The sequence below is a fragment of the Rhipicephalus sanguineus genome, chromosome 4 (genome assembly GCF_013339695.2).
Source record: "Rhipicephalus sanguineus isolate Rsan-2018 chromosome 4, BIME_Rsan_1.4, whole genome shotgun sequence".
Lineage (NCBI taxonomy): Eukaryota > Metazoa > Arthropoda > Arachnida > Ixodida > Ixodidae > Rhipicephalus > Rhipicephalus sanguineus.
Genome location: NC_051179.1, coordinates 194,157,429 through 194,163,473, shown reverse-complemented (window position 1 = coordinate 194,163,473; position 6,045 = coordinate 194,157,429). Strand labels below are relative to the sequence as shown.

The window sequence follows — 6,045 nt, the reverse complement described above, 5'->3', positions numbered from 1 at the left end:
TACGGTAGTTTGAATTATCTATGGCAAACCTGTTTTGCGTGCAATTTAATGAGCTCTTTAACACATTAACACTTTTGTGACCGCACCTATTCCCATCGATAGTATGTTATCGATGACTTCAAGTTCAAGTTTTGGTGCTCTTCTGGACAGCTAACGCCATCCAAAGAGTAAAAGAGAAAGTATCTTATCAGTTTTGCTTTTGAGTTTCTTTTCTCTGTGCGGGGAGATTTTTAAAGCTCTTTCGCAGTCGGGGAGATGAGCGCTCGCGGTTTCGGTTATGGCATCGACAACGCTCGCGGGTGCTCTACGGGAATGGTGAATTTGGACGCATTTTGATGAATCTGAGCGAGAGTATCGGGATGATGGTGGTAGCACAGACAGAGAAGACGACTTAGATTCTTCAGACTTCAGTACGGACGGTGAAAGTGCATCAAACCACCCCTGAACATCAGCAGGTATCCACCGTTAAGTTTCACTCTTTCCTCGGGCTGTTTTGTCGCTGCCCCGCGTTAATGTAATGTATTCGGTGCCTGCTAAATGTCACAGCTCTTGGCACCAGCTGCACAAAGAGTGTATAAATAACGAGGACCCATAGACGTCTTTACTGTGCAAGGGCTAGCTCCGAGTTCCACTTCGTTCTCTTCCCTCCTTTCCGTCTCTTGCGCCTCTCCCCGAGCCCATGCCCCACTTCTTTATTTTCAACCAAGTGGAGTTCTTTCCATGAAAACAGTCCGGAGTGGACCTTGGCCTAGCACTCAGGAGTGCTGTGCGGCGGCTTCTTTGTGTTGTTTTTCGCAGCCGAAGTCATCAGAGAGATATGCAACCACACAAATAAGTATGCGTGGATGCACATTTTCAAAAAGCCCATGTACAGCGAGAGGGATGGATTCTGGAGGGAGGTCACTGAAAAGGAGATGTGCATGTTCGCTGGGCTTCTGATGTACACAGGAATTGTCAAAGTCCCGCGCCTGCAGTGCTATTGGAGTCGACGACACATATTACCAGGCCTTCTTCCAGTGTCAGTGATGCCACGAAAAAGGTTCAAGGCGTTGCTTGCCTTCTTGAGTGTCTCTGATCCGGAGAAGACGACAGTCGCATCCCATGGGAAGCTTCACCGCGTGTCTTCTCTACCGCAAAACATGAACAATTCATCTGCGCTATTTTTCCAACTGCGTCGGAACCTTTCCATGGATGAAAAAATGGGGAACGTTGGCCCGGTATTGGCAGTGCATGAGGGAGAAAGTGGTCAAATGGGGATTCACAAATTATGGGCTTTGGCAGATTCGGAAATGGGGTAGGCTGTTCATTTCAACATATAAACGGGAAGGCACCTCAGGGTCCCCAGCAGCAACCACAAAAAAATCGCAAAATACCAGAACTGCAAACTATGCGACGAAGAAAGGAAAGTGGAGCAGAAAAAAAAAAAGATTTCTGCGAAACACGTGCAGCCAACCTTTGTTTCACCGCATTGATAAACAATGGCAGCACATGGCAGCATAATAGGCAGTAGTGCTTATATTTTCGTATGTACGTAAATAACTTTTGTACTTACAGAGCTTATATTTGCAGTAGTATTCTATAAGGGCCTTGTATTCAAAGTGTACATTTCGACTGTTATGTTTGCCTTGTGTAGGGTGGCATTGGTGTTTTTATGAGTTTTTTTCTTTTTGTTACAATTTTCTTTGTTTTGATAATTTTTTGATAATATCCGAAATAAATCTGTTGTTTGAAATTAATACTGTTGGAAAGACCAATTCTTCCTCTATCATTTGATAGATAACCTGCACTTGAGCGTCAATCAATTCTTGTGGCAGGAAAACAATATTTCCAGGACTACCCAAAACAACCAAATTTTCTGTGCTCATGAAAGTGTTAATCTCCACACAAGGATTACAGAGCTCAAACAGGATGTGCAGGCGTCTAGGCAAATGACTCCCTTGACAGGTTATCACACTTACTCCAAGCACAAACTAGTATTCTATGCTTCAGAAAGCCCAGAAACAAAACAGAAAAATTAAAAGGGTCCTGCGCCCCTTTGCCAAGTAATCATGGAATGACCTCAGTATCAGGGTTTGTTACCTCACAAAGCGATTGCTGCAAAAATTTCTCGAATCCATCTAGAGCAAGAAGCACAGTTACAGGAATTCGCCGCATGCTTTAAGCACCTTCCCTCTCCTCTGGTCCCGACGAGTGCGCTGGAAGTGACACGGGGAGAAGTGGCGTCAGCACATTCCATGACCTTGAGCTGAAACACAGCAGCTCTCTCCCACTGTGACTCCTGTGCACGACTGTGTTATGTTAGCAGACTACGGAGCATGGCGCCAGCACGTGGCAGCACCCCGTGGCAAGAAGCGCATCTTGTCCAAACGCCGCTCATGATTCGTGGCATGCATGTGGTATGAGCATTGACTGCAATGCTTGCAGTGGGCATTGAGGAATCCACCCCTTTTTTCTTTCACATTGTTCCTTTAGATGCTCATTCAGGCACTGTCCACTTTGACCCTCATAATTCTTGCCACAGGTTAATGGAAGCTTGTACACAACTGCGTCAGCACATTTGAAAAACCTATTTTGATGCTGCTTTTTGTGGTGGGAGGGTTCGAGCCGAGGCGGCCGAGGAGGCAGGCTGAAGCCCGAGGGCCGTGGAGTAAAACACACGCTCCGAGTCCCCAACAGAAGTGCCAGAAGTGCCCCTGTTTATTCACAGTACACCCTTCATATCTAGTACATCCTATAGAGGGCGCCTCATATTTGACTTGGCACTCGCGCCCTCTACATTCCCCCTTTCGGGAAAGCAACAGAAAGCAACAGAAAGCAACCCCTCACTCTCAGGCATGCAACGCAATAACAAATGTCTCATGGCATGCACTACAAGTTCAACCACACCGGTGGCCTAACACAACGTCCAGACCGAGTGCGCACAACCGACACAGGCAGTCTTGAGCGAGTAGCTGGGGCAACCGGTGGCAATGCAACTGGTAGAGGAGTAAGTGCCCAGGGAGTTGGACTGCTGCACACCGGCTCTCGGCGAGTTGGAGTCTGTGGCAGGCTTTCGGATCCTTGTGTCCGTGGAGTGGAACTGTTGAGGTCAAGACCCCCTTATGACGGAGACTGCTGCGAAACCAGATGTCTTTGGTTGCGGACAAGAACACCTGCATCCGTCTAAACCACATAGGAGCGTGGACGCTGCGCTGGGCTGAGAACAGTGACAGCACAATCTGTGTCGCGAATCCACACTCTCTCTCCCTCCTCCAGGAGCCGCAAATCTTGTGCAGCATGTCAACGGTCAAAGTCTTGACGCTGGCGACGTCGTTGGGCAGTGTCACGCTGGTGGAAGTCGGCTGCGTTAGGCGGTTCTGGAAGCAACGCGGCCGTTGGGACCGGAAGGCGAGTCCTGAGGCTGCGCCCCATAAGCAGCTGAGCAGGGCTGTACCCGGTCATGCCAGGTGCATTGTGGTATGCCAAGAGGGCCAAAGGCCAGTCCAGAGACTTCTTGAAGAGTTCCTTGACCGTCCGCACCATACGCTCGACTTCCCCATTAGACTGCGGGTACCTGGGACTGCTGGTGACGTGGAGCTCTGGGCGAAGACACGGAATTCTGCCGACGAAAATTGAGGCCCATTATCGCTGACGAGGATCTCTCGGATCTCATGCCGGTGGCGAAGGCATAGTCCTCAAATTGCTGTAACCAGGGCAGCCACTCGCCGGCATCATCGAACGAGAACGGTGCCGGACTCCGAAGACTGGTGGCAGCGAGAGCAGCAACTGGAGCGTCTTTGTTATCCATGTCGAGTGGCGGGAACCAGATATCCCACTTCTGACATCATGTGGTGGGAGGGTTCGAGCCGAGGAGGCAGGCTGAAGCCTGAGGGCCGCGGAGTAAAACACACGCTCCGAGTCCCCAGCAGAAGTGCCAGAAGTGCCCCTGTTTATTCACAGTACACCCTTTATATCTAGTACATCCTACAGAGGGTGCCTCATATTTGACTTGGCACTCGCGCCCTCTACACTTTTCAAAGCATCCTTGCTTCTCCTACAAAACGTGAAAGAAAAAAGGGGTGGGTTCCTCGGTGCCCACTGCAGCCATTGCGATAATCCAGGCGCCACCAGTGCAGGTGACAATGCTTATACCACGTCCATGCCAGCTCTTCAAGTTTGCTCAATTTTTAATACTAGCAGAGGCTGAATTGATTGATAGGCTGGCAGATGAATGAGTTTCCAAGCCATCGAATGCCCTCTCCTGTAAGAAGTAAGCCTATCTACATAAAGATAGCCTAGTATATTGCAAATCGCACATAATGATGGCTGTTAAATGATGTTGCTTATATATGTATCATGCCTTTCTTTGTTCGTGTCTTTCGTGCCCTATAAGCCTCAGTATGACATACCAACATGCCCGAAATGCTATGTTACTCCCTGAACTAATGTGGGGTAAAAAACAGGTCACTGACCAATGTCAAAAAACAAAATGACGTTTCGGGGTCCGTACGGATCCCTTGTTCCCAAACTCACGTGGGTGCTCCAGCAATCCCGGAAATTAGGCAGCAGATAACACAGTCTGAGGTCTTACTACCCAGGCAAATGGCAACCTCAGCATCTCGAGAGAGCCTCACCCAACAAGCACGCCTGCTGTCCCCTCAAACAATCTGGAAGTGACTCCAAACACTTCGCACCCCCATCCGATCATCATCATCATCATCATCAGCCTGTCTACGCCCACTGCAGGGCAAAGGCCTCTACCATGTTCCGCCAATCAACCCGGTCCTGTGCTTTCTGCTGCCACGTTATACCTACAAACTTCTTAATCTCATCTACCCACCTAATTTTCTGTCTCCCCCTCACGCGTTTGCCATCTCTTGGAATCCAGTCAGTTACCCTTAATGACATAATTGATTTTAAGGCGCAAAGCAGGACATACACAAGAAAGGACACGGGACGGAGCGCCACTAACAACTGAAGTTTATTCGCAGAAATTCACATATAAATACAGTAGAACCCCGCTGATACGTTTTTGAAGGGACCGTAGGAAATAAACGTAAGAGGCGGGAAACGTAAGAGCCGAAAAACGGGAAAAACGGCAAAATATTTAGTGTTACAGAATTTTATTTCAATTCTTACGAGCAGCACGAAAATTGGCGCGCTCAGCCGCGATCTAGTCATGGATAGAAACGCGGAGCTTAGGACGGCCTCATCCACAGAAATGTAATCAACGTATGTGATTTTTTTAACACCAACAGCTGTAGGCATGAAAGAACTAAGCACACGCAATCACGACCGGCGCGGCGAGTCCGACCGCGAACCGCACGCACGACCATGCGAGCTCCAACCAGCTCGAATTCCTCCCGTTCTCCGACAAATAACGATGATGATGAGTCTACGCCAACGCGATGGCAGAAGTAAATGCCAATCTCGAAGGCCTTGCTTTCGCAAGCAATTACGTCATACACGCCATGTTGTGCAATGCAAATCTCAGAGGCTATGCTTTTGTCAATAGTAAATGCCAATCTCGAAGGCCTTGCTTTCGCGAGCAGTTACGTCATAGACGCCATTTTTGCAATTTGAATCTCGAAGGCCATGCTTTTGTTTGCATCAATTGAAAGATTCTGTTGCTTGCGCCTCTCATGCGGCTAATATTACGGTCAAACGAGGCCAAGCTGCGTGAAAATGCACCATGGCCGCTCTCTTTGGTAGTCATTCGGTCGGCTCCGGGCGCACTTCGCGACGTATCATACGGGAACGGTCCGACAGTTACGACGTAACAGCGGGGTTCCCAATACATTGTATCCTATGGGAGCTATGCCGGGACCGGCGGAAAACGACGTAACAGCCAGGAAAACGCAGCAGTGAGGAACGTAACAGCGGGGTTCTACTGTATATGTCGTCCTCAGCGCGTGCGCAGAAAGTTGTATTGCCATCAATGGGGGCGGGATAAAGCATGTTCAATGAACTTTTTCTCTGATTTGTACAATACTATAGACGTGTCGCTGACGCACATGTCACCTTTTTTATCGATAAAAAATGCTTCCATTAATTCTCTGGCAGTTT

At 48.7% G+C, this 6,045-nt stretch overlaps 1 pseudogene; it reads right to left on the bottom strand.

Moving 5' to 3' along the window:
* Positions 1-2,686: 2,686 nt before the first annotated feature.
* On the bottom strand, positions 2,687-3,868 carry LOC125758165 (uncharacterized; annotated as a pseudogene).
* Between the last annotated feature and the right edge of the window lie 2,177 nt (positions 3,869-6,045).